Source organism: Chlorocebus sabaeus, chromosome 3, assembly GCF_047675955.1.
Source record: "Chlorocebus sabaeus isolate Y175 chromosome 3, mChlSab1.0.hap1, whole genome shotgun sequence".
Taxonomy (NCBI): Eukaryota; Metazoa; Chordata; class Mammalia; order Primates; family Cercopithecidae; genus Chlorocebus; species Chlorocebus sabaeus.
In genome coordinates this window covers 19,158,918-19,186,778 of record NC_132906.1, presented here as the reverse complement: position 1 = coordinate 19,186,778, position 27,861 = coordinate 19,158,918, and the positions used below count along the sequence as shown (strand labels likewise).

Sequence of the window (27,861 nt, the reverse complement as noted above, 5' to 3'; positions counted from 1 at the left end):
TTTCTGCTGTGTATAGTTGAATGCACATGCTTTTTATGGAAGCCTGAGCCTATGAAAATAGTGCACAATAATGAGAAAATGCTAACAATCATATTTAGGTTTTGCGTTTTTTATTTGGATTTATTTTTTAACTAGTTTGACATTTTAGTGTTTTTGAACTGTTTTGCATCTAAGTATACATGGTGGAAAGAACTTTTTGTGATGCCTTTACTAGTATTGTCAGTACAAAGTATCAACAGTTGGGAAGAGCTACAAAAAGGAACTCTTAGCCAGTTTGTATTTTGACCTGAGGAAGGGAGTGTTCTGCTGCTACCAACTAAAAGTTTATGAGTGTGCTTCTGTTTCCTGAATGTAATCAGAACCTCCAGCAATAATTATCCCTGTAGGGGAACACAAAATGGCTTTCCTCTACTCCAGGTTCTTTGACTGAGCCAATAATTAAATTGACATAAGGCAGACTAACAGGATAAAAAAAATTGTAGTTTCGTATGCATTGGTGACTCGAAGAAGAGTCAGATGATTGAAGCTTATAGAGCATCCTCAGCTATAAGTTAATGGGGATTATACAGATAAAGGCAAAAAGAAAAAGAGACTCTTACCACTCTTGCTTTGACCAGACTCTGCAGGCAGAGATGTGGGAGCCCAATGTGGTAAAAAGTTTTAGCTGCAGCTGGTGTTTGTCAGGGTCTCAGGATCCTGCAGCTGGAACAGTCCTGGAGCTAGTGGTGTCCCAGCCAGTGAAGGATGCTCCACATTGGGCACCAGAAGCTATATGTTAGGGAAAAATGGCTTCCCCCCACACTTCTAAGTTCTTTGGGCTGGGCTGTGATTTAAATTGACACTAGATAGCTGGGCGCAGTGGCTCATGCCTGTGATCCTAGCACTTTGGGACACCGAGGCAGGTGGATCACTTGAGCTCAGGAGTTGGAGAGCAGCCTGAACAACAGGGCGAAACTCCATCTTCACTAAAAATACAAAAACTAGCCAAGATATGGTGGTTCACAGCTGTAATCCCAGCTGTTTGGGAGGCTGTAATCCCAGCTATTTGGGAGGCTGAGGCATGAGACTTGCTTGAACCCAGGAGGTGGAGGTTGCAGTGAGCTGAGATCAAGCTATTGCACTCCTGCCTAGGTGACAGAGCAAGATTCCATCTCAGGGCAGGGGTGGGGAAGAAATAAATAGATTGACACAAGGTAGACTCTTACAGGAGAAAATGTCATTTTATTTATACTTATGTTTGCACAAGAGTCCCACAATATATAATGCAGGTTCCTTGATTGAAGCTTATATTGTATACTGAGCTGCAGAAAATAATTAGGGTTTGAGGTTTTTGGTGGAGTGGTGGCCACACAAGTTATAGGAAGATGAGGGGAAGAATTATATGGTGAATAACAATTGTCTTGCTCTTGGGGATAAAGTCTCTCAGGTAATAAAAGTTGTCTGGAGCAGCCCGATTCCTGGTACAGATACTTTACTAATGTAGATTTCCTTTATGGATGCAAATTTCTTTTACAAAAGGACAGCTTTTCTTGTCTACTCCGGTGTCTGCAGTTTCTCAGAATAAGCAGCTCAAAATACACCAAGGAAGTATATTTTGGGGTAGCATATTCTGCTCTCCTACAGTCATATTTTGGGGTAGTGTGTCCTGGGTCCCAACATCCCTTTTGAATTGTTACAAAGTTCAGGCTGGGCACGGTGGCTCACGCCTGTGATCCCAGCATTTTGGGAGGCTGAGACAGGCGGATCACTTGAGGTCAGGAGATCGAGACCACACTAGCCAACATGGTGAAACCTGTCTCTACTAAAATACAAAAAATTAGCTGGGCATGGTGGCACATGTCTGTAATCCCAGCTACTTGGGAGACTGAAGCAGGGGAATCGCATTAACCCAGGAGGTGGAGGTTGCAGTGAGCTGAGATTGCACCACGGCACTCCAGCCTGGCGACAGAGCGAGACTGTCTCAAAACAAAACAAAAATGAATTGTTATGAAGTTCAAATATTCAAAATTCGATGAAGCAGAGGGAAATTGCTGAAGCTGGAATTTTATAATATTCACCTTTTAGAAGTCACGGTAGTTGACTGGGTGCCGCGGCTCATGGCACCAGCACTTGTAATCTCAGCACTTTGGGAGGCCGAGGTGGGCGGATCACAAGGTCAGGAGTTTGAGACCAGCCTGGCCAACATGGTGAAACCCCATCTCTAAAAATACAAAAGTTAGCACTCCAGCCTGGGTGACAGAGCGAGACTCTGTCTCAAAAAAAAAAAAAAAAAAAAAAAAGTCACAACAGTCAACTTTTGCTTTAAAAAAGAAAACCACAATTCCCTCACACCCCCCAAATAATCAATTAATAGGCTTGCTTTTTGTTCATTAATTTTTTTCATTTCCCATCTAAGGCTGATATCCATCATAGACTAGTTAAAAATGTAAATTGTGGGGAGTGTGTCTGTTCTTTTCTCAATTATTCACTAAATGAAGAGTGCCATGACTTTTTTTTTTCCTTTGATACGGAGTTTCACTCTTGTTGCCCAGGCTTGAGTGCAGTGGCGTGATTTCAGTTTATCACAACCTCCGCCCCCTGGGTTCAATAATTCTCCTGCCTCAGCCTCCCAAGTAGTTGGGATTACAGGCATGTGCCACCATGCCCGGCTAGTTTTGTATTTCAGTAGAAATGGGGTTTCTCCATGTTGGTCAGGCTGGTCTCAAACTCCCGACCTCAGGTGATCCACCCGCCTCGGCCTCCCAAAGTGCTGGGATTACAGGTGTGAGCCACCGCACCCAGCCAGTGCTGTGACTTTTGAGGGTGCACATCTAAATGGCTGATGTTAAAAATGAGTACTTTTTGATAACCTCCTACTCCCCTTCCCTAGTTTTTCATCTCTTCTTTGCTTTCCTTCTCATTTTCAGCCACCTCATTTAAAATATTTGACTTGAATAAATTTCTCTAACTTTAATTAGATGAAAAGTTTTTTTAGTCATTGCTGGTTGCTGGTGTGAATTTTAAGTTTGCTACAACAACCCTATTTTACTTATTACTGCCTTTAGAAATAATCATTGTTATTAATAGAACTGATCCCATTTAGAAATATTTGCAGGTGGTGATGATACACTTGAGCCTGGGCATGCAAGTCACCTTAAGGCCCGTAAAGAGGAAATCCACAAGGAGGATGACTTAGGGGAGTGAGCTAAATAGAAGTTACCTCTGTGTATTTTCACCTTTTAAACGGAAAATATGTAAGTGTGTGTTTGTCTTACCGTAGTTTTACTACCTTCGTTGTGTCCTGGTAAATAGGACCTTTAAAATGGGCAAGGAAAGGGAGGGAAACAGTTTTTCTGGCATCTGATAGTCTGGAGGTATAGATGTAAATTTCTACTGAAACTGTACCTACCCAATCCTTTTCCTACTATGACATGTTGTTAACTCACACTTGACTTTTGGGAGGAGATAACTACAAACTCATGCAGAAATACCAAGGTGTGAGGTAAGAAATCATAGCCATTTCAGTATTCTAGATGTGCATGTCACTGGCTATTCTCATTGAGCTAAATGCCTTTGTGTTTTCAGTGTTGTCTCGACTCTGTCGCCAGCGGTAGTCTGGTTTACCAAATTCTGCAACCTTCCTGCATCATCTGTGTTGAATGCTAATATTAGTAACTTTGAGATGAGTAGTGTTGGCTGCCTTCACGTTCTGAAGTTCTTAATTTTAACTTCTAGCTTAGAGAATAAGAGACCATGGACTGGATGGAGAAGTCTCTTAACGTTAGTAAAAGGAGTTAAAATTCTCCGGGTGGTTTGGTTTTTGTGCTTGAATGAGGATGGGAGAGAATACTGCTGTTCTCTGTGTTTGGGTGAATAATCCCAAAGACATTTTATATGTTGAGAGTATAGAGGTTTGACCCAGTCAGACCGGGCATTATATAACTGGGATGTCCAATACCAAGGCCTCTGGGCTCCTGTAAAACACTTTAGAAGTTCCTGAGCCATCATTGTATGTGTGACCTGGTATATCTCACTGGACTCATGTGCAGATCTTATGTTGTGATTTTTTTCTCCGGCTCTGGTTAGATTTGGCTTTTACTCTTATCTCTGGCTTCTAATCGGTCCTCCTTTCATTCTCCCACCCCACTTTTCTCTCCCAGTAAATTTTTCCTTTCTGTTAGAGGCAGTAAAGTCCTCACTCTTCCTTGTCAGTTCACATGGAAACTTTGCCTATTTGGCTCCCCTTGGGGTGTGTGAGGTGAGAGGAAGAGTCTAGTCCTGTGCTAATCGCAGATTGTTGGGGATGTGTGTTTCAATTTCCTTTTGTCTCAGTTTCCCCACCTGTAATTTTGGAGCATGATAATGGGCCATCCAGTGCTAGTGTCTGCAAAACTTGCTTCGAGATCACTGGATGAAAGGTGCTGGTTAGATGTATTTACTGGCATGCCCTGGGAGGATGTCTTTAGATCGCTAGGTATTTCAAAACCCATGTTGGGGTCACATCAGAACTATTGGAATTCCCTCTAGCATTTGCTCTTAATAATGCCCTCATGAGCCTAACCTAGATCTGTAATTTTGCAGTAAATATTAGGAGTTTTTGGTTCTGTTTCTACATTGGTAACCAGATAATTCATATTTAGACAAGTCACATCACTGCTGTACTAGCGTCGTCATCTGTAAAATGGGGATAATGATACTGCTGGGAAGTACTTGTAGGACAAGTTGAGGTGCTGAAAGGAAGGAGCTGTGTAATTATGCTGTATTACATATTTTAGCACTAGCCAAAATACTTGGACTTAAAACTTAGCAAACCTGAGATTCTGGGGCTTTCATTTTTTTTTTTTTTTAATTTATAGACATTAGGATTATATAGAATATTTTTACATAAAAACATAAGATCAGAACCAAAGAAAGAATCAAAACCTTTAGACCTATCTTTCCTGGCATTCCTAGTAATTGTGTAGCAAGTTTGATAAGGGTGCTCTGGCAGACTTACATTGTTTTTGTGCTTTGAAAGAACTTCTGATGGGATGGGGAAATAACCTGGCAGCATGAGAAAGTGGAATATAAAATTGTATATCAACTGATTTCAATTACGTGAAATATCTTAGGCTCTGCTGTATAGCTACACTTGGGAGGAAATACATCCAAAGTTTGCAGTGGGTTGTATTTGGAGTGTGTAAATATGGGTAAGTTATATATGTATGTATGTATGTATCTCTTTTTCTTTTTTTTTTTTTCCTTTTTGAGACGGAGTCTCACTTTGTCACCCAGGCTGGAGTACAGTGGAGTGATTTTGGCTCACTGCATCCTCCGCCTCCTGGGTTCAAGCAATTCTCCCACCTCAGTATCCGGAGTAGCTGGGATTACAGGTGCCTGCCACCACACCTGGCTAATTTTTCTATTTTTAATAGAGACAGAGTTTCACCATGTTGGTCAGGGTGGTCTCAAACTTCTGACCTCGAGTGATCCACCTGCCTCGGCCTCCCAAAGTGCCAGGATTATAGGCACGAGCCACCACGCCCGGTCCTGTATTACATTTTAGGTAACAAACACTTCTAATAGAAACATTAACAATTTTGAAATGAAAATACTGTTTGTGGTTTTCATACTCTCCTCCTTGAGAGAATTTTGGATTCAAGGAAGTCAAACTTGAGATTATTTATATTTTTTATTTTTGAGACAGGATCTCACTCTGTCTCACCCAGGTTGAAGTGTAGTGGCATAGTCTCGGCTCACTGCGACTTTCACCTTCTAGGCTCAAGCCAGTCCTCCCACTTCAGCCTCCCAAGTAGCTGGGACACAGGTGCACACCACCATAGCAGACTACTTTTTTGTATTTTTGGTAGAGAGGGTGTTTTGCCATGTTGCCCAAGTTGGTTTCGATCTCCTGAGCTCCGGCAATCCACCTGCCTTGGCCGTCCAGAGTCTTGGGTTTACAGGCATGAGCCACCCTGCCCGGCCTATTTATGTTGTTAAAGGGAAGAGCAGAGGGCTGGAACTTTTGAGGGTCTTTTATGGGATAGACAGTGAGACAGGACTGAGCTGATCATGTTAGGATTGCAAAGTGTAAGTTTGCCAAGCTTATATCTGTCATCTGATAGTCTGGATGTATAGATGGAAATTTCCACTGAAACTGAAATTTACATTTATATGTGGTGACAGGCATGAGAGATGCCTTTTTGGAGTATAGTTGCCAGTGCATAAGTGAAGACAGACTGGTTGAGGGAAGTACACAGTGTACACAATCCATTTTGAGAGGGCATTCGCTGACTGTATGTCTAGATTGAGGTTTGGTTGCACTTGATACACATCCTAGCAATTCTTAAGAATGTGAAAAAAATCTGTAGAATTAGACCTGTTTTTCAAAGCAGTGAAGTTACACTATCTACAAAAAAGAAGCTGATATTTATTGTGTGCTTACTGTAGCAGGCACTGCTATAAATGCCTTTTATGTATTATTTAGTCTCATAAACATATAATGTAGATATTCCCACTATCCCCAGTTTGTAGATGAGGAAACTGAGACACGAAGTTGAGTAATTTGTTGAATGTTACACAGTAAATGGACTCAAGATGCCAATGGATATTTATTTATTTATTGAGGTAGAATATTGCTCTGTCTCCCAGACTGGAGTGCAATGGTGCGATCTCGGTTCACTGCAACCTCCGCCTCCCAGGTTCAAGTGGTCCTCTCTCCTCAGCCTCCCAAGTAGCTGGGATTACAAGTATGTGCCACCATGCCTGGCTAATTTTTACATTTTTAGTAGAGGTAGGGTTTCATCATGTTGGCCAGGCTGGTCTTAAACTCCTGACCTCAAGTGATCTGCCTGCTTTGGCCTCCCAAAGTTGCTGGAATTACAGGTGTGAGCCACCGCACCCGGCTGCCAATGGGTTTTTGACCTAGGTCTCTGACTCTTAATCACTTCAGTTTGCTACATCAAAAAGAATAATTTGGAATTTTGGAGAGAAAAACTAGGACTTAAATTTGAAACTGGAAATACTAAAGTAAAATAAAATTAACAGATAAATAATCAGTTAATTAACAGAATCTAAGCAATTAATGCACATACTGACAATCCTTTGGTAGAAGTCTTACTGGCTCATCCAGCTAGTTAACTAGACTCTTAAAGATGAAAGATATATATATATATATATATATATATATAAAATATGTTATGTAATATATATATAAAAAATGAGATATGAGATTTATATCAAAGTATTAGTGAATTCTCTTGTTCGCTGAGGAGGAAAATTCAGGTGTGTTTGTGGTGATGATTAATGAGCAGTTGGGAGGAGTTGACCAAGTAGCCCTGTTGTGGCTCACGGTGTGGTGAAGAGGAGTTGCCTGTGGTTTCCTCACCAGATGGATAGGAAGGGTTCTGTTTAGTTGGCTTCACAGTTGGCTCTGTCACCCCCTGCACATACTGCCTAGAAGATGGAGGAAAAGAACCTCCTTTTACGGGGAATGGAAACTTGTTCTTGTTGATACTGTGGGGTTGGCACATAGAAATAACAAACACTGGCTGGGCATGGTGGCTCATGCCTGTAATCCTAGCACTTTGGGAGGCCGAGGTTGGTGGATCACCTGAGGTCAAGAGTTTAAGACCAGCCTGGCCAACATGGTGAAACTTTGTCTCTACTAAAAATACAAAAATTAGCCGGGTATGGTGGCAGGTGCCTGTAATCCCAGCTACTTGGGAGGGTGAGGCAGGAGAATTGCTTGAACCCAGGAGGCAGAGGTTGCAGTGAGCCAAGATTGTGCCATTGCACTCCAGCCTGGGAAACAGAGCAAAAATTCCGTCTCAAACAACAACAACAAAAGAAATAACAAACACTGACCTGTTTAGACAGAAAAGACTTTGTTCTTGGGGTGAGATTAAGCTTCAGGAAGGCTACTGATCCTTCAGTTAAGGGACAAGAACAAAATGAAATCCTTAAGCTGTCACCCACATTTTACTAAGAAAAGGTCAGCCCTTCCTATTAAGTACTGTCTCTGTTGCATGCATAGGAAACTGAGGCCAAGAGAAGCGAAGTGATCGGCTCCAGACTGGAGGTCTGAGACTCAGGACTTGGGGGATGCTAAAGCTGCCCTTCTGACTGGATCATCAGCTGAGCAGAATGGCACCCAGGAGGACCCTCATTGAGAAAGTCTTTTGGTTTTGCTTTGGACAATACATAGAGAGAGAGTGTAGTGTGTGGTTCAGAGGCGGTGGTAGCCAGGGCTGCCTTCAGAGCCAGACATTGCTTGGCTTAGGACTCTGCTTCCAAATGATGTTCATCCTCCCTCCCTTTCCCTTTCCTTATCCTTTAAAAGAAATCACAGTGGCCAAAAGCAATTCTTTTAATTCCCTTTACGTATGATGCTTGCATGAAGTGTGGCCTGTTAGCTTTTTCTTGAGTAAGTAGTTCCTAATAGACGGACAGGATTTGTGCTATTTTAGTGTAGGATTATCTAGAGTTATTAATGTTGGTTTTATTCAAGGAGTGGAATCTATGGCCCTTTGGGGGCAGAGTTTCTGTAGTGTTTAGAACTTTGAGTATTGTCACCAAATCCATTCAAGCTTTTTTAACTTAACCTTGGACAAATTAACATCTAAGTATAGGTTTTCTCACCTGTATAATGAGGATAGTACTAGCCGAGATTGCCGTGAGGGTTGAGGGATTAGGGTTGCCACATAAGGCAAAGGTTGCTCTCTCCCCGTCCTCAGTTGTTTTATTTTCGAAGATTTTTCAGATAGGGAGAAAGGAAAAAACTTCTATTTAGGTCTAAATTCTTCCTCTGCTAAAGACTGGGCTAGCGGTTCTCAGCTGGTCCCTCTGACATTTGGCAATTCACGAAACATTTTTTTTGGTCACAACTTGGTTGGGGGTGTGTTGCTACTGGCATCTAGTGATTAGAGATCAGGGATGCTGCTCAACACTGTGCAGTTCATAGGACTGACCTCCCATAACAGAGAATTATCTGACCAGTAGTGCTGGCCACTATGTATATCAGTAGTGCTGAGGTTGTGAAACCCTCCCTGCTCTAGACAAAATTATTGTCTATTTTTTTTCTGCATGAAAATGCCTTTGTTCCTTACTGAGTGATTTTAAACTATTGGAATAAAAAACTGAGAGAATTCCTAACTTAGTTACTAGTGTCTTTATTTACTGCACCTAAAACTAGAAGAACGATGTGTAGGGCTCTGGACTACTGACAGGCGACACTCTGGTAGGGCTGAGCAGGGTTAGACTGTCAGAAGGTCAGACCTCCTATTCCATCAGCCTAAGGCTTGTGACCTCTGAAGAGATGACAGAGTCACTCTGATGGCTCTTGAACCTTCTCCATATCCCTGCTTCTCTCTTTTAAAACAAAAACAAAAACAAAAAAAAAAACAAAAAAACAAGACAGAGTTTCCCTCTTGTTGCCCAGGCTGGAGTGCAGTGGCTCTATCTGATCTCAGCTCACTGCAACCCCTGGCTCCTGGGTTCAAGCAATTCTCCTGCCTCAGCCTCCCAAGTAGCTGGGATTGTAGGTACGCACCACCACACCTGGCTAATTTTTGTATTTTTAGTAGAGATGGGGTTTTACCATGTTGGCCAAGCTAGTCTCGAACTCCTGACGTCAGGTGATCCACCTGCCTTGGCCTCCCAAAGTGTGGGATTATAGGCATGAGCCACCGTGCCTGGCCTTAGTGACTGTTCTTGAGTTACAGAGATGGTGTGCTGCCCTGTCCCCCTTCCTTCCATTTCAGAACTTCCAGTGATGGTCTGAAGTTTCTGCTGCCTTCAGTGACTCATCACAGCATGAATACAGTGCCCAACCTTCTGATGACCGCTTCTCACCACTGTCATAAGCAGACATGTATTTTCTAGGACCATTGCCACCTTCTGAAACCTTAGGCCCCCTCGTCCTCCCGGACTGCCTGTTTTGCTGCCTTTTTCATGAAGCTTGTTGTCTTAATTTCGTTCCCAGTTGAATGGGATATCTCTGTTTCCTTTGATTCCCCCCGTAACAGGTGTGCTCTCTCTTGGAACTTTTTGTGAGTTAGTCTCTTGCCCCCAAATCTCATTGGACTGTAAGCTTTTAAGGGCAGAATTCTATTTACTTTTCCTTTCTGGTCCCAGGAAACATCTTAATATAGTTTCTCACGTACAATGGGAATGAAACAGACTTTTAAAAATGACAAATTATAGCTTTTTTTTTGTTGGAGAAGCCAAAATGTATTCTTTCATATAATGTCTTCCTTACATCACTTTAACATTCCTCTATAAGTTATCTCATTATGGTGATGATGGTGATGCCAGACGTTCTCATCTGGCTTGACATGTTTTTCTAGTGCAACCTTTTAAATTACTAGGTCCTTAAATTAAATGATCTGGTTCACTGCTGCCATTGTACTAAACTGACCCTAAACCAATCCTTGCTGTTCCTAAATTTAGAAATGGAAAGAACCTCACAACATTCCAGCCTTTCTGCCACTGGAGTCTACTGACAGAAAACCAAATTTCAAGAGTCTTTTGAGATACAAAAACTTTTAAGTGGGTAGACATATCACTGTTAACTCAGTAGTGGACTGTTGGTAGTAAAATGTGTACTGCAACTTGCAGATGACCCTAAGGGTGGTGCCTCCAATATTTTAGTCTCATCTGTAATACAGATAAACATGAACCTTTTCTGCAGTTTTGTATAGTATTGCTTATCTAAATAACCAGTTATTCCCATAAAGTGAGTAGTTGCTGAGGAAGTCAGTGTAGTAGAGTGCTTAAGAGCTTCGGTCTGCCAGTCACACTGCCTGGGTGGAGTCCTGCCTTCAGTGCTTACCAACTTTATCAGTTGGGCAGTTGACCTCACTGTGCTGCTCTTTACTCGTGTGAAGAATGTAAATAGTAACTCTTACAGGTTGTTGTGAGAATTAAACAAAACATAAAATGTGTTCTAGAGCAGTGTTTGGTGTGTAGGAAGTGTTTTATAAATGGTAGCTATTATTATCATTACTTTGGCGAAGTACAGATTATATATAGAAAGTAGAAAATAGAAGACTGACATTTTTTGCGTTCGTTAAAATTTGATAGATAGGAAGACTTAAGATCAAGGGTGAAATCCCAGCAGTACCTATTGTAACCTGTAACTTTTTTTTTTTTTTTTTTTGAGACGGAGTCTCTGTCGCCCAGGCTGGAGTGCAGTGGCATGATCTCGGCTCACTGCAACCTCCGCCTCTCGGGTTCACGCCATTCTCCTGCCTCAGCCTCCCGAGTAGGTGGGACTACAGGCAGGTGTCACCATGCCCGGCTAATTTTTTGTATTTTTAGTAGAGACGGGGTTTCACCATGTTACCCAGGATGGTCTTGATCTCCTGACATCCTAATCTGCCTGCCTTGGCCTCCCAAAGTGCTGAGATTATAGACATGAGCCACTACGCCTGGCCATAAGCTTTTTACATGGGATCAATTGCCACTGCTACCAGAAAGGCTGCCACAGTGTTGAGTTGGGGGATCTTTCTGTCAAGTTTGAATCCAACCTTCCTCCACTTGTGAATGAAATTCTTAATCTTCATGCCTCAGTTTCCTCATTTATAAATTGGCACAATAATGATCAAGGGTTGTTATGAGAACTACTTAAATTAGTAAGACATGGCAAGGTACCTAAAGAACAGTACCTGGTACATAGTATTCAGGAAAAGTCATTGTTTATAATTACAGTAGTTTATTCAGCCTACCACTTGTACTCCACCAGGTACTGTGCTAGACTTCTTGTTATTTCATTGTTTTAAAAAAGCATTATTATTATTTTTTGGCCAGGCGCGGTGGCTCACGCCTGTAATCCCAGCACTTTGGGAGGCCGAGTTGGGTGGATCACCTGAGGTCAGGAGTTCGAGACCAGCCTGGCCAACATGGTGAAACCCCGTCTCTACTAAAAATACAAACATTAGCTGGGTGTGGTGGCACATGCCTGTAATCTCAGCTACTTGGGAGGCTGAGACGGGAGAATTGTTTGAACCCGGGAGGTGGAGGTTGCAGTGAGCCGGATTGTGCCACTGCACACCACCCTGGGCAACAAACAGCGACACTCCGTCTCAAAAAAAAAAAAAGTTATTTTTTAAAAATAGAAATGGGATCTTGCTATGTCGACCAGGCTGGTGTTGAACTCCTCACCTTAAGCAGTCCTCTCATCTTGGCCTTCCAGAGTGCTGAGATTACAGGCATGAGCCACTGGGCCCATCTCATTATTTCATTCTTACAGTAGCCTTTCATGGTGTAAGTATCATCAACATTTTACAGGTCAGGAAATGGAGACCCAGAAAGGTAGAGGACCCTACCTTGTTTGAGGTTGTAGAGCCTGTGTAGAGCTTACAGTTGTGTGGAGCTTAACGGACCGACAGTTTTTTTTTGTTTTTTTTTTTTTTTTTTTTTTTTTTTTTTTTTTTTTGAGATGGAATCACACTCTGTGACCCAGGTTGGAGTAGGGTGGTGAGATCTCAGTTCACTGCAACCTCTGCCTCCCAGATTCAAGCGATTCTTCTGCCTCCACCTCTCAAGTAGCTGGGACTACAGGTGTGTGCCACCACGCCATGCCTGGCTAATTTTTGTATTTTTAGTAAGGACAGGGTTTCACCATGTTGGCCAGGCTGGTCTCAAACTCCCGAAATCAGGTGATCCGCCCGCCTCAGCCTCCCAAAGTGCTGGGATTACAGGTGTGAGCCACTGTGCCTGGCTCCCACTGGTTTTTAGAGATGTGTGCTACTGTGGGTCTGTCACATGCATGCATCTGGTTCCCAGGGAGGGGCAGCAGGTAGAGTACAGCTCATCCTGTTGGCCGGGACCTCTGTCACGTCCCCAGAAGTGGGCAGGGCAGGCCCTCAGTGGAGGGGAGAGGACTCACTCTCCTCAGTGGTGTGCCTGATAGTCCAGAGGCCTTTCCTGCACAAGGCATCAGCCTTACTGACTGTAGAGGGCAGTGATTAGAGGTGAGAAATTTAGCTTAAGGGATTGTCCAGACATGACATCTCAGTTTTCCTCTGTAAAAATACTCTTCCATACTCGTGGTAATGAAAATATTTTCATTGTAGTCTTAGCAGGATATTTGTTTGACAAGCAGATTATAAAGCTGAGTAAAAGCAAAACTGACCAGGATGATGATATTTTGAAAACTTACTCAGTGATGTAAACAGTGCCTCTACCTGGTCCCCATGGATGCAGTATTAAACTGGAAATTAAGTCCTTCAAAAGTTGCCCTTCTTGGGTTAAAGGGTTCTTTATCTGGAGCAGTTTTTTTTTTCTCCTAAATGTTAAAAGAAGCTTGTAATGATTCTGTGATGCTGCAGAATTACAGCATTACTTGTATACTTAGTAGTATACAGAAAAAAATTTATCTTAAATTTACTCCTGTGTTTCTTTGTAGAAGGAATAAACAGTGAATGGGAACCAGTATTTTTCAAAAATTTTTTTTGGTTAGTTAATAAAGAATTAGGTATTACAGTTTCTTTGTCTGATATCTAATACTTTGTTTCAGGCAATAGAGAACAATGCCATATGCCTTACCAGGTAGATTTTTATATAAATGATTGCTTATGAATTATAAATGATACGAGTTAGGTTTAGAGGTTTCGAATGAATGATGCTAAATTGATGTTGAAGTTGTAGAGGGTTGTTTGTTTTGTTTTTGAAAATTGGAGCCAGGCATGGTGGCTCATGTCTGTAATCCCAGCACTTTGGGAGGCTGAGGTGGGTGGATCCACGAGGTCAGGAGTTCGAGACCAGCCTGGCCAACACGATGAAACCCTGTCTCTACTAAAAATACAAAAATTAGCTGGGTGGGGTGGTGGGCACCTTAATCTCAGCTACTCAGGAGGCTGAGGAAGGAGAATCACTTAAGCCCAGGAGGCGGAGGTTGCAGTAAGCCAAGATTGTGCCTCTGTGCTCCAGCCTGGGCAACAGAGCAAGACTCTGTCTCCAAAAAAAAAAAGGTGTCAAAGCCACCTTTGTTGCTTTCTGTTTTTGTTGTTGTTGAGACAAGGTCTTGCCCTGCTGCCCAGGCTGGAATGCAGTGGCATGATGATGGCTCACTACAGCCTTGGCCTCCCAGGCTGAAGTGATTGCCCTGCCTTAAGCTCCCAGGCACTTATTTGTAAATTTTTTCGTAGAAGTGGGGTCTAACTGTATTGCCCTGGCTCACTTTTCTTACTAATACACTTGGAGTGACTTAAAGTGTGTGTATTCCGCAGCTTCTTAGGTTTGTGTTCAGTTTATTGAATGTGGAGTGTTCATTTGTTAATGCCTGAGATTTCATATTGTCTATACAGCAAGGTATAATAATTATATTTTCTTGTATGTAGTCGTGTGGGTGTGGATCTGAACCAGTTAAATTGTTGAGTTCTCTGTTGCAGATTAGTCCAACACAAAGCAAGGCTTTGTGGTATCATTGGGAAAAACTAAAGGGACTTTGTCATGGGGAGTTTTATTAGAAAAGGGAAACTTCTTTACATTTTACTATAAAATCACACAGCCTTGGTACCCTGTCCTATACCTATCATGTGGGTTAACAGTTTGATGTTGAAGAACTATTGTCAGTTATTAGATTGTAAAGTACCTCATCCAGAGAATAGGCATGAAACTTCTCATAATTCAGTTTCCAACCTTGATAGTGAATGCTTTACTGGGTACAGTAATTTGTAAGTTTATTTTGATGAACCTGGGTGCTTGGCAAAATAAGAGTATCCTGCATTTCTACTGATGTGTGCCTTGGTGAGGAAAGTTGAGTTTCTATACTTGAGCATAAGGAGACTTGGGAATTCTTTCCTTGGTCATTTATAAAGTTACTGTGACTATGTATCTTTTAGTATGAAATGGATAAAGAAATCTACATTCATATATATTTAATAACAGCTTTATTGAGATATAATTCACATACCAGTTTACCCACTAAAGAGTACAATTCAGTAGTTTTTAGTGTATTTGCAAGAGTTTGGGCAACTATCACCACAATTTTCAAACATTTTTATCGTCCCCAAAGAAATCTACTACCAGTCACTCCCCATTCTTCCCGTATCTCCCTAACCTGCATTTACTTTCTGTGTTTATAGATTTGCCTGTTCTGGACATTTTGTATAAATGGTATCATGTTACAATATGTGATCTCCTTTGTCTGGCTTCTTTCACTTAGCATAACATCTTCGAGTTTTATTCCTGTGGTAGCATGTATCAGTATCATTCCTTTTTATTACCATTAATATGCCATTGTATGGAAATGGTACATTTTATCCATTTATCAGTTGATTTTGAATAATTTCAAAACCTCCCCAGATTTCAAAATTATTGCTGTTACTAATAATGTGATTATTCATGTATAGTTTTTTTATGTGCATATATATATGTTTCATTTCTCTTGGTTTGGGTATATACCTAGGAATGAAATGACTGGGTCATAAGAACTGTATGTTTGACCTTTTGAGGAACTGTCAAACTATTGAAAAGTGGCTGCACCATTTTATATTCCTACCATGAAAGGTATGAGTATTCTCATCTCTCTACATCCTTGATGACACTTGTTATGGTCTTATTTTAGCCATTCTAGTGGGTGTGAAGTGATATCATTGTAATTTTGTTTTCCATTTTTCTGATGCTAAATAATGAATGTTAAGCATCTTTTTATATGCTTATTGGTTATTTGTATATCTTTGAAGAGATATCTACTCAGATCCTTCACCCCACTTTTTTTCTTTGTTCCTTTTCCCTTTTTTTTTGAGACAGTTTCGCTCTTGTGCAATGGTGCAACTTTGGCTCAGATTCAAGTGATTCTTCTGCCTCAGCCTCCCAAGTAGCTGGGATTACAGGCATACACCACTATGCCCAGCTAATTTTTTTGTATTTGTAGTAGAGACAGGGTTTCACCATGTTGGCCAGGCTGGTCTTGAACTCCTGACATCAGGTGATCTGCCTGCCTCAGTCTCCCAAAGTGCTGGGATTACAGGCATGAGCCACTATGCCTGGCTCTTTTTTTTCTTTTCTTTTTTTTGAGACAGAGTCTTGCTCTGTCACTCAGGCTGTAGTACAAATGGCACAATCTCAGCTCATTGCAACTTCCACCTCCCAGGCTCAAGAGATATTTGTGCCTCAGCCTCCCAAGTAGCTAGGATTACAGGTGCCCACCACCACCCTCCGCTAATTTTTGTGTTTTTAGTAGAGATGGGATTTTGCCATGTTGCCCAGGCTGGTCTTGAACTCCAGGACTCAAGTGGTCCCTTTGCCCATTGTTAAATTGCGTTATTTGTTCTTTTAGTACTGAGTTTTAAGAATTCTTCATATATTCTAGGTACCTAATGCCTTATATATATGATTTACGAATAATCTCTCCCATTCTATGGGGTTTTTGTGTTTTATTTTTGAGATGGAGTCTTGCTGTGTCACCCAGGCTAGAGTGGAGTGGTGCAATATTGGCTCACTGCCACCTCTGCTTCCGGGGTTCAAGCTCTTCTCCTGCCTCAGCCTCCTGAGTAGCTGGGACTACAGGCACGTGCCACCATGCCTGGCTAATTTTTTTGTATTTTTAGTAGAGACGGAGTTTTACGATATTAGCCAGGATGGTCTCCGTCTCCTGACCTCATGATCCACCTGTCTCGGCCTCCCGAAGTGCTAGGATTACAGGCATGAGCCACCGTGCCTGGCTGGATTTTTTTCATTTTTTTGGAGGTAGTGTCCTTATTTTTAAAAAATTTGTGGTAAAATATACATTAAAATACACTATCTTAACCATTTTAAAATGTACCGTTCTGTGACGTTAAGTACTTTCATTTTGTTGTGCCAACCCATTGTAATCACCATTCATCTTCAGAACTCTTTTCATCTTGCAAAACTGTAACTTTGTGTCTGTTGAGCAATAACTTCACATGTCCTCTTTCTTCAGGCTTTTGACAGTCACCATTCTACTTTCTATCTCTATTAATTTGACTACTTTAGGCCCTTTATATGAGTGGAATCATATAGTATTTGTCCTTTTGTGACTAGTTTATTTCACTTAGCACAGTGTCTTCAAGGTCCATCCATGTTGTAGCTTATGGTCTATTCTATTCTATGTATATATCACATTTTGTTTATCTGTTCATCCCTCAATGGACACCTTTTGGGTGTTGTGAATAGTACTGCCGTGAATATGGATGTACAAACGGTGGTGTCCTTTGAAGCAAAAACGTTTTTAATTTTGATGAAGTCCAGTGTATCTGTCTTTTTTCTTTTGTCGTTTGTGCTTTTGATGTCATGTCTAATAAGAAACCATTGCCTAATCCAAGATCACAAAGATATATCCCTCTGTTTTCTTCTAAGAGTTTAATGTATTAGTTCTTACATTTAGGTCTTTGATTCTTTTGAGTTAATTTTGATATATGCCATGAGGTCACAGTCATAGTTTATGGAATGGCGGTGCTAAACTTAAGCTCTAGTTGTTAGTCTGCTTTGGTTATGCTGAAAAGTTGGAGCATAAATGCTTTTCACCGGGATCCCTCTCCACAATGCTGCCACTCCATCACCCTGCAGGACCCTCAGTCCAGCCTCTCTTGGCCCTGAATGATTGAGAACTCTGGAACAAAGACCTTGGCAATAATGTTTTTATATCTGTTTCATTTTTCCTCAGTGGTCATAACAGCTCTATTCTTTCTCACTTATCCACCCCACAACATAATTTATGTTAGCTGGAAAATTCCCCCTAACTTTAGTAAGCCTCTTTGGGGTGGGAAAAGCCTCACCTGTGTGGAGGCGGTGCCCCTTGCTTCTTGGTTTCTGAACCACATTCCTGCAGAGTGGTACCCTGCAGGAATCTTGGTATTATACCTTAAGGCAACTTCCTTCCCAGTTAAGAAATTAAAAAGATGTAAACAAAGAAAAATGACAGAGTGGTGTTGAGGAGTGGTGTTGGCAAAGCTCGTAGTCTTCACAGTATGGCCAGGAAAAAATAGTTTTAGGCTCTTTTTCTGTTTGCCAGGACAGTCATTAAGTGACAGGCTTTTCCTGGTTTTTCCTTTTTTTTTGAGAAGTCTTGCTCCCTGGCCAGGCTGGAGTGCGGTGGCTCGATCTCGGCTCACCCCAACCTCCACCTCCTGGGTTCAAGCAGTTCTCCTGTCCCAACCTCCCAAGTAGCTGGGATTACAGGCGTGCGCCACTGCAGCAGGCTACATTTTTGTATTTTTAGTGGACACGGGGTTTCACCATGTTGGCCAGGCTAGTCTTCAACTCCTGACCTCAGGTAATCCGCCGCCTCAGGCTCCCAGTGAGCTAGGATTACAGGCGTGAGCTACCACACCAGGCTGGTTTTTCCATGTTGACAAATGATTTTTGCTTTTCAGTGAGAACAAAAAGAATAACAAAAGCAAACAGCCCCATACTGTTTAGAAGAATCCCGTTGGCTTGCCCTGTGTATAAACTACACCCAGATTTTCTGTATAATCAGAGATTCTCAAGAGTTTCAGTTCCCCTTGCTGTTTAAATTAGTAGGACTTGAATTCCTAGAACAAAATGCCTAGCATTGTGGCGGGACTGGAGTTCCTGGTTTAGCTACTTATGTTTTAAACCTCCTTCCCTTCTTTTTTGGACATAGAAAGGTAGAAGATATAATACTATCAATTTTTTTTGAAGTGGTGGGCATTATTTCGTAAATTAAAAATGTTAGATGTAAAGGTTCTTATCACTTGAGTGCTGAGCACAAGAAAAGCACAAACCAAGCTACTTGTTGCAGGTCCTCTGGTTTCAGAATGATTGATGCTCACTTTACTAGCACATACTCAGTTGCCTTGAACCTTCTCAACTGTAGCTTCCTCTTACAGAGCACAGTGCCCCACAAGGAAACTTTGAATCTGTGGTCTCCTCACAGGTTTTAGCTGAAGCCCACAACCCACCAAGCATGTGAAGTGAGGGTCACTGGTGGATGGGTCTTATGTCCACATACGGGTTGAATATTCCTAATCTGAAAATCTAAAATCCTAAATGCTCCAAAATCTGAAACTTCTTGAGTGGCAACATGATGCTCAAAGAAAATGCTCAGTGGAGGATTTTGGATTTTTGGATTAGGGATGCTTAACTGGTAAGCTTAATGCAAATGTTCCAGAATCTGAAAAAAATCCCAAGTCCGAAATGCTTCTGGTTCCAAGCATTTTGGATAAGGGATAGTCTAGAGGTTGTGAAATCTTAGGCAGTTCAAAAGTCATGTTGTTTGGCCAGGTGCAGTGGCTCACACCTGTAATCCCAGCACCTTCGAAGGCCGTGGCGGGCAGATCACCTGACGTTGGAAGTTTGAGACCAGCCTGATCAACATGGAGAAACCCCATCTCTGCTAAAAATACAAAATTAGCTGGGCGTGGTGGTGCATGCCTGTAATCCCAGCTACTTGGGAGGCTGAGGCAGGAGAATAGCTTGAACCTGGGAGGTGGAGGTTGCAGTGGACCAAGTTTGCGCCACTGCACTCCAGCCTGGGCAACAAGAGTGAAGCTCCGTCTTAAAAAAAAAAAAAAAAAGAAAAGTCATGTTGTTTTAACTATTCATTGCCATTTGTTGGTTGGGCCTCTTCAACCTTTGTGATCTAATCCTAGTTCATTGTTAAATTCAAGTATTGAGGTCTTAGGATGAATGAGCAAGGCTTTGGGCTGGCACATAAAGGTGGGGCACGCACAGGTCCCGATCTTGGGGAGTTTGGGTAAGTATATTTTATTCATGAGATACACTTGTAAAAATATACATGGTAGGCTATAGGTGGTCTCACAGTTTGTCTGTAGTAGTACAGTTACTGCTCGATTCAGGGGAGTGAGAGATGAGTCTGTTTCAGAGCCAGGTGCCTGGGGGACAACCTAGGGAGGAAGGTTGAGCCTGCAGGGCCTTGGATGTGTGAAGGTAATGATTCCCAATAGTGTTTTGTATTATTTCAAAGTACTTCTATACCATTGTTACCTCCTGCCAGGTCTCGTCTGCTTCCATCAGTAGGTTGGCCATGTCCCCATTTCACGGATGAGGAAACCCGGCTTTGAGCATGTGGCTTGGTGCAAACTGAGATTTGGGTCTAGATCGTATGAGTTGATTCTACTGTACATTTTCTAGGAAGTGGTAGTAGCTGAAGAGGACGGACTCAGCACAGTGAGTTCTTTGGGATTGGGGAGGGGAAGGGTGAAAAGTGCAGAAAGGGATGAGGGGATCCTACAGTGACAAGGTTTGTCCAGATAAGTTGCGAGAGTGCCCCGGAAGACTGAAACCCTCACAGGGGTGTGTGTGTGTCTGTGTGTGTGTGTGTGTGTGTGTAAACAGCTCTATTGAGGAATAGCTGATGTATAATCTGCACATATTTAGAATGTACAGTTTGGTAAGTTTTGACATGTGTATACTTGTGAAACATCACCACACTCGAGAATGAACATTATTCATCACCGTGAAAAGTTTCCTCCTGCCCCCCAGAAGGGCTTTTTAAAAAAATTTTTATTTTGAAATTTTTTCAAGTAAGTTTGAAGAATAAAAAAACCTTTTATGTCCCCATTACCCAAATTCACCAGTTTTTGACATTTTGATAATTTGCTTGCATCCTTTATGTATGTATATATGTATACATGTGTATATGTCTATATTTATAGGTACATACATTTGTGCACACAGACACAGTTCCCCTGCCAACCCAGTCAAGGGTAGCTTTTATGAGTGGTGCTGCTGTAGTCATTAATGCTTCAATGTGTATTTCCAAAGAATAAGAATAGTCTCTTATGGATCTGTAGTATAGCCATCACATTCAGGAAAGTTACTGTTGTGTTGTTGTTGTTGTTGTTGTTGTTGTTTTTGAGTCTCGCTCTGTTGCCCAGGCTGGAGTGCAATGGCGTGATCTCGGCTCACTGCAACCTCTGCCTCCTGGGTTTCAAGTGATTCTCCTGCCTCAGCTTCCTGAGTAGCTGGGATTACAGGCACCTGCCACCATGCCTGACTAATTTTGGTATTTTTAGTAGAGACGGGGTTTCACCATGCTGGCCAGGCTGGTCTCGAACTCCTGACCTTAGGTGACCTGCCCACCTTGGCCTCCCAAAGTGCTGGGATTACAGGCGTGAGCCACTGCGCTTGGCCAGGAAAGTTATTGTTAATACAATATTTTTTATTTCATGTTCCAGTTTTGTCAGTTTCCTAATAATCTCCTTAATAGCAAGGACATTTTTCTCCTCATACAGAATCCAGTCCAGCGTTGTACAGTGCATTTGAGCATTACCTTTCTTGAGTTACCTTTACTTTGAACATTTCCTTAGCCTTTCTGAGTCTTTCATGCCATTGACACCTTGGAAGAAACCAGACCAACTATTTTTAAAGTGTCCAAGGGTTTTGAGTTTTGAGCCGGTGTGTGAATGTGATCTATCTGGGTTTGGGAAAAATGAACAGTTGTGAGTGAGGTGGATACAGTTGGTGGGGAGGAAGTTGGAGGCAGTGGCCTTGTGCTCTGATTCCCACAGGCTTAGGTTGGTGGAAGCTGTGGTTGGGGGAATTGTTGGTAACATTGCTTGGATAGGGATGGACCTGGAAAAGAAGCAGAGGTGATGGCAGGGTTCTAATGCTTGTGTTCTGGAAAATTAAAGAAGTAAAGAGCAGGGAGGATTAAAGATAAAACTGGGAAAGGGCTGTTTTATGTCCAGGAGTTGTTATGCATACATGTCTTCTTTCTGCACACTGTGATAGCCCTGAGGGTAACTACTTAGAAAAAAGGTTGTGAAATTTTAGGAGTTTGGGACCCAGTGGCCAGATTGAAATTTAGTGCATGTAGGGCAGTTGCCAGTAAAGTCACTCTTGGGTACTTGTTCATAGCTTTAGATGGAGGAATGTTTGTTCTCCAGCTTTAAGGGATTGAGAGTGTGGTGGACCTAATTTAGGGGAAGTTCACAGGCCAATGTCTTTGCAAGTGAAACTAGGCATCTTTCCCCAAGGAGAAAGCATATGGAGACATTCACTTTAAGGACGGGTTTTGAAAGGGGAGGTATTGGTACAACTTACCAACTTTGTTATGTTGCCTAGTTATCATTTCTGTAGGTGTGTAACAGTTTATCAAGTGCAAGGAGTTACCTCTGAATCTTCTATATAAGAAAGAAAATTTAGGCATGTTTAGTAACATGCAGTAACCTCTGGAATGCAAAATGCATTTATACTTTCTTTTACTAAGTCTGAGTAGAGAACATTTCAGTGTGGGACATGAGTTGTCTCACCAGTAGTACAGCTTTAGAAGTCATTAGGCTTTCAGTGTTGTAAACTGTTTATCAGTTATATTAAAACATCACAACCTCCTGAGACCAGTGCTCTTACTTGGTTGCTTTGTCAGGAGACTTGCGAATATTGAATCCTTTAAAGTTTTTACAATGTTTTGAGAAGTGGAATTAGTTAAAAATATATCCTATTATCAGAATGTCTGCTGGCTAGGATTTGTTATTCTTTTGTTCTATTTAAATAGAATATGTCATATAGTAGATGTTTTCTTAAATAGCCTTAGGTTTTAAATAAAAAGTAAGGCTGGGCATGGTGGTTCAACCTGTAATCCCAGCACTTTGGGAGGCTGAGGTGGGAGATTGGCTTGATCCCAGGAGTTCATGACCAGCCTGGGCAACAGAGCAAGAACTTGACTCAAAAAATAAATAAAATAAGATAAGGTAAAATAAAAGGTAGTGAAGACAAAGATGACTTTATCCTCGTCCCTGGTCAGGGACCTGGTTCATAATTTAAAACTCTTGCTTCAATTTGAGAATCTATAAAGTAGGATTGATAAACTGTGCTGCCTTGGATTGCTTTTGAAAATGTATGTGCCAGGGCCTGCTTTCACATGGTAAGAGGAAAGTCATTACCTATCATACACCATGTTTTTCTTTAACTTATACCTAAAGTATTTTAGAGTACCTATTGCCTTATGTAAAATTACAAGATCATATAATCACATTCCCCCCTGTGGAAAATTAAACTTTTTTTTTTTTTTTTTTTTAAAAGTGAAAGCAGCTTATTAAAATAAGGGAATGTAGAAGGGCTACTCCAAAGGCAGAGCAACCTAGACTCTCTTTGTAATTGAGTCTAAGCTAATGGAGAACGGAAAAAAACTCTGTTTTATAGCAGAATTTTCTACCGGGCCATACATGAATTTTCTGCTCTTGCTGTCTTGAGTGTTAACAATGGGAAATTGTGGACACTTAAACTGAGCAGTACTTAGAATTTGCTGGATTTGCTGAAAAGTAATCCATCAGCATTGGAAACCATAAGCAGTATAAAATCGTTGATACACATATTTATTTTTATTTTCTTTAGATGGAGAAAGAGACCCTTGAGTTAAGAGTTTTTGGATGATGAATTTAGTACTTAATCATTAGTACATTTGTGCATGTCATATTCTAGGTCAAAATAAATTATCAACATGCCACATTTGTGGTAGTTAGATAATGCTTTTATTTCCTCTTTTTTCCCCACTTTGAATCCAGATTAACATAACATGTTAATTTGTGTTTTTCTCAACTCAGTGTGGTCATTCCATTGCATTAAAGCTTTAAGCACTTTCGTCTTCACTAATAATCCACTTAATCTCTCACAATAAAAAGTACTTTCATTTGTACTGACTTACATTTATCCAGTCAAAACTTTATATATTACTAGACTTTTTATTACTTTTACCTAGCATCCAAAACCGTGTTTTATGATTGGTTCGTAAAGAGCTATAGAAAACAGATTTTAATATTGCAGTGTATATTGTTAAATTTTCTATCTAATGGATTGCCAGAAATATTCTGTTACATACATAAAAAACTATATGCATAATTCCTAGTGAGATAGTTATTTTCATTACTCGAAATACTCTCATTGAAACTTGTAATTCTGTGTTCCATTACATGCTTACCAAAAATGATTCCAGGTTGGGGGAGTGGTTGATTCCATATACTCTCAAAATTTCCAAAAAATTTAAAAAGTATTAAATTCCTATACAGTATCATCTGTCACCTCCCTCCGCCAAGTTGCCTGCCTAGCCACCATTTAATTTATGATGAGATGAGTACTCTGGCCCTGGGGTTCCCATCCCACCCCCTTTAGTCAGAGTGCTGTTCTTATATTGTATGAATCAGAACTGACCACTTATAATGCATGTTATAAGTGATTGGGTAAGATAGGCAAGCACAATTTTTAAATATTATAAAGCAAAGCATTGCTGCAATTTCTGGGTACGTTTTCATGAAACTCATGTAGTACCATATGTCTCTTTGCTCTTAGGAATGTCCTGAGTGATTTTTTTTTTTTGAAAGCAATCTTAGTTTTTAACAGGTTTGATTACATTCCTGGCCTGTTTTCTGTTGGTGGTACTATCAGGCTATGATATGATAATAGTCCCCAGGTGCATGAAATCTTAGAATTGGGACTAGGCCACATACCTCCTTTTGGCTTCTTCTACAGAGGGTCCCCTAGGCTTTGTTTATCTCCAGAGATTAGGAGTCTTTTATTTCTTATTTTTATTTATTGAGACAATCTCACACTGTCACTCAGGCTGAAGAGCAGTGGTTTGATCACAGCTTATTACAGCCTCAAACTCCTGGGCTCAAGCCATCCTCCCACCTCAGCTTCCCAAGTACCTGGGACTACAGGCGTGCGCCACCATGCCTGGCTAATTTAAAAAAAAAAAAAAAAAAAAATTTTTTTTTAAAGAGATGGTGTCTCACTTTGTTGCCCAGGCTGGTCTCAGACTCCTCCTGCCTCAGCTTTCCAAAGTGTTGGGATTACAGGCATGAGCCACCATGCCTGGCCTGGGGAACTTCTTGACCATGGTCCCTGGAACTGGACCCGTTTCTCATTATGGGATGCACTCTAATTTATCAATGTTCTTCTTAAAGTGTGTTAATAAAGAACTCATCTAGTTCTCTAGATATAGTGTGGCCAATTCTGAGTGTAGTGAGACTTTTATTTCCTGTGATCTGGAAATTGTACATTTGTTAGTGCAACCTAAGACTACCACACCTTTTTGTCACTTACAGTGGTTCATATGACACAGTCAGAAAACATTTCTGTGCCTGCCTCCAAACACATTTCCCCATTAAAAAGAAAAAAAACTACTGAACCTCCAATTTTATGTTGATTTTTAAACCCAGCATTCTGACTTGTCAGTGTAATTTAATTCTGTTGTTGATTTTATTGGTTATTTTATTTCTTGTTGTTGGCAAGTTTACCGATCTGTCTTTTGGGTTGTCATGTGATACACACAGACATAAATGCAGAGGAAAAAAGTTGATTTTCATAGTACAGCAACAGTAATAACTAATGCCCCACATGGTCCCCCGTGTCACTTTTGAAAAAAAGCCTTTGTTCATAGAGCAGCCTTACCAAGGGATAAATGTTTTATGGCCTGGAGAGAAATGCATCTCAATATAATGGCTGTGTTATTTTTCAGAAGCCAAGTTTGTTTTCTTTCCCCTTTAACTGTATTTCTTTTTTTTTTTTTTTAAAACATTCCCATTGGAGAACTTAGAGAAAGGTGAATAAATGCAAATCAGGTGGTTTTGTTTTGATTTATTCGTACCTTTGATAAAAGGAATTGATTCTGCTGAGAATTTGACTGTTTAAGAGTGTTGCTGTAGCAGACTTGCTGTCATAAATTGATTGGCATGGGCTTAAACCTTTTTTTTTTTTTTTTTTTTGAGACAGAGTCTTGCTCTGTTGCCCAGGCTGGAATGCAGTGGCCGGATCTCAGCTCACTGCAAGCTCTGACTCCCGGGTTTACGCCATTCTCCTGCCTCAGCCTCCGGAGTAGCTGGGACTACAGGCGCCTGCCACCTCGCCCGGCTAGTTTTTTGTATTTTTTAGTAGAGATGGGGTTTCACCATATTAGCCAGGATGGTCTCGATCTCCTGACCTCGTGATCCACCCGTCTCGGCCTCCCAAAGTGCTGGGATTACAGGCTTGAGCCACCGCGCCCGGCCATGGGCTTAAACCTTTGAATCACACCATGGAAGCAGATAGTACTTTAAGAAATCTCTAGTCTGGAATTGTTTCTTACAGAGCAGGACTCTCTTCTTCTTCCATGCTTACTTATAGTGATCCTTAGGGAATGGGCAAAATAGGAGTAAATTTGGAAAATAATTTTTAGGGGATTGGAATCTGAGGAATAATGATAAAAAATAGTTTAACTTTGAAAAACCATGTTATGCCAGTCATAGAGCCGTGTGCTTTCTGTGTACTATCTCATCACAGGCTCGGGCAATGGTGGAATTATGTCAAGCAGGCAGGAGGCTTGGTGATTTTTGTTTGGATTTTCTTTGGCTTGGTAAAGACAGATTTGCCTTTTGCCAGAAAAGAAACTCCTTCAGTGAGCTAGCACTTCAAAGTTGATGTCTCAGAATGTGGTGGAGATGCAGCCAGTTCACCTGAAGGTAGTGGTGGTGGTTAAATAAACACCCCCTCTATAAGTCTAGCTTTTCCTACAGTTATGAAATTTGAGATTTTTTTGTTTGTTTTAATGTTTATTGGTAGAAATAGATCATCAATGCATTCTTTGTGTTTATATAAACTGCATTCTCTTAAAGGTTTTTGTTTTCATTGGAGATTTTTAGCCTCCAAGTGAACTTATTATCTATACGATTGATTCTTTATAGACTTTTTTTTAGATCTTAAAACTGAATTTGAGAAACCATGCATATTGTATACCTTATTTAATAATCCAAATAATTGTTTGCACTTTCAAAAAAGTTACAAAAAGGCTGAACACAAGTTAAATAACCTGTATGTCCTAAATTTTCCATTACTGAATAGATGCTTGTTCAGTGTTATATATTGCCTGCTTTCTAATAAGTCAGATTGTCAGAGATGCTTCAGTAAATTATCTCTATATTAAAATGATATCTGAATCCCCTTTCTCTCTGAGATGATCTTGCCAATATTAAACATTGTGCCATATGCAGTATTAGCCGAAAAGCTTAAATAAGAACCAAACTTGTAGACTGAATCTTTTAACCTTAAAATTATATACCTATATATGCATATATGGTATGCCGTATATTAAATTTAACATTTCAAGTAACGTATGTATAGTAAACATTCAGCCAAATACTCTTTCATGAAAAGGTATTATTCTTAAAAAGTTATTGAAAAGTTTATTTAGATAGAAATGTCTAGACGTAAGTACTAAGCCTGTGAAACTTGAAAGTAAAGTCTGCTGTGCTATTAAGAAAGATTGGTTTTTAACCTATTGTGCAGAGACAAAAGTGCTTAGCATGACAAAATTACCAAAATAAAAACATTTTAGACATTATTTGGTTCTAGCAATGTTAATTATTTTGTGTTTCTGGATAATTTAACATTTATATTTTTAAATTTTATATAAATTTCCTCTTTATAGCAAGTTTTAACAAGCACACAAAAATAGTTCCAACTATATATAATTGGTTATTTTTCATCCTAGTTAGCTCATCACAAGTAACTAAGCAAAACAATGCTTAAACATTCAGTTCTACTAAAATACAGTATTTGAGTAGATCCCATCACTTTACCCATTGTTGGCTATGTTGGACCCTAAAACAGGCTGCTGACAGATTGGGCATGTGAAATTCTCTGAGAGCCATTGGTCAGTACAATGAATATGAAATTCATGCATGCAAGGTAATTGCCTGAGCTTGTTTCCAGTTATGTAATCACTGATAACAAGCACTAAGGATTTTACCTAGTTCACTATCAATACTGTTATGCTCTAGGACCGGGTAGAAAGATGATCAGTCTGCTCTTTGGTTCAATCATGAATTCAGGCAGGCGTGATGGCTCTTGCCTGTAATCCTAGCACCTTGGGAGGCTGAGGTGGGTGGATCACCTGAGGTCAGGAGTTCAAGACCAGCCTGGCCAACATGGTAAAACCCCATCTCTACTCAAATACAAAAATTAGCCAGGCATGATGGCGGG

The 27,861-nt window shown here is 40.8% G+C and overlaps 1 protein-coding gene across 1 annotated transcript in view; it reads left to right on the top strand.

Moving 5' to 3' along the window:
* FOXO1 (forkhead box O1) overlaps positions 1-27,861 on the top strand; it is a 110,564-nt gene that overhangs the window by 17,675 nt on the left and 65,028 nt on the right. The gene's annotated exons all lie outside the window — the stretch shown is intronic.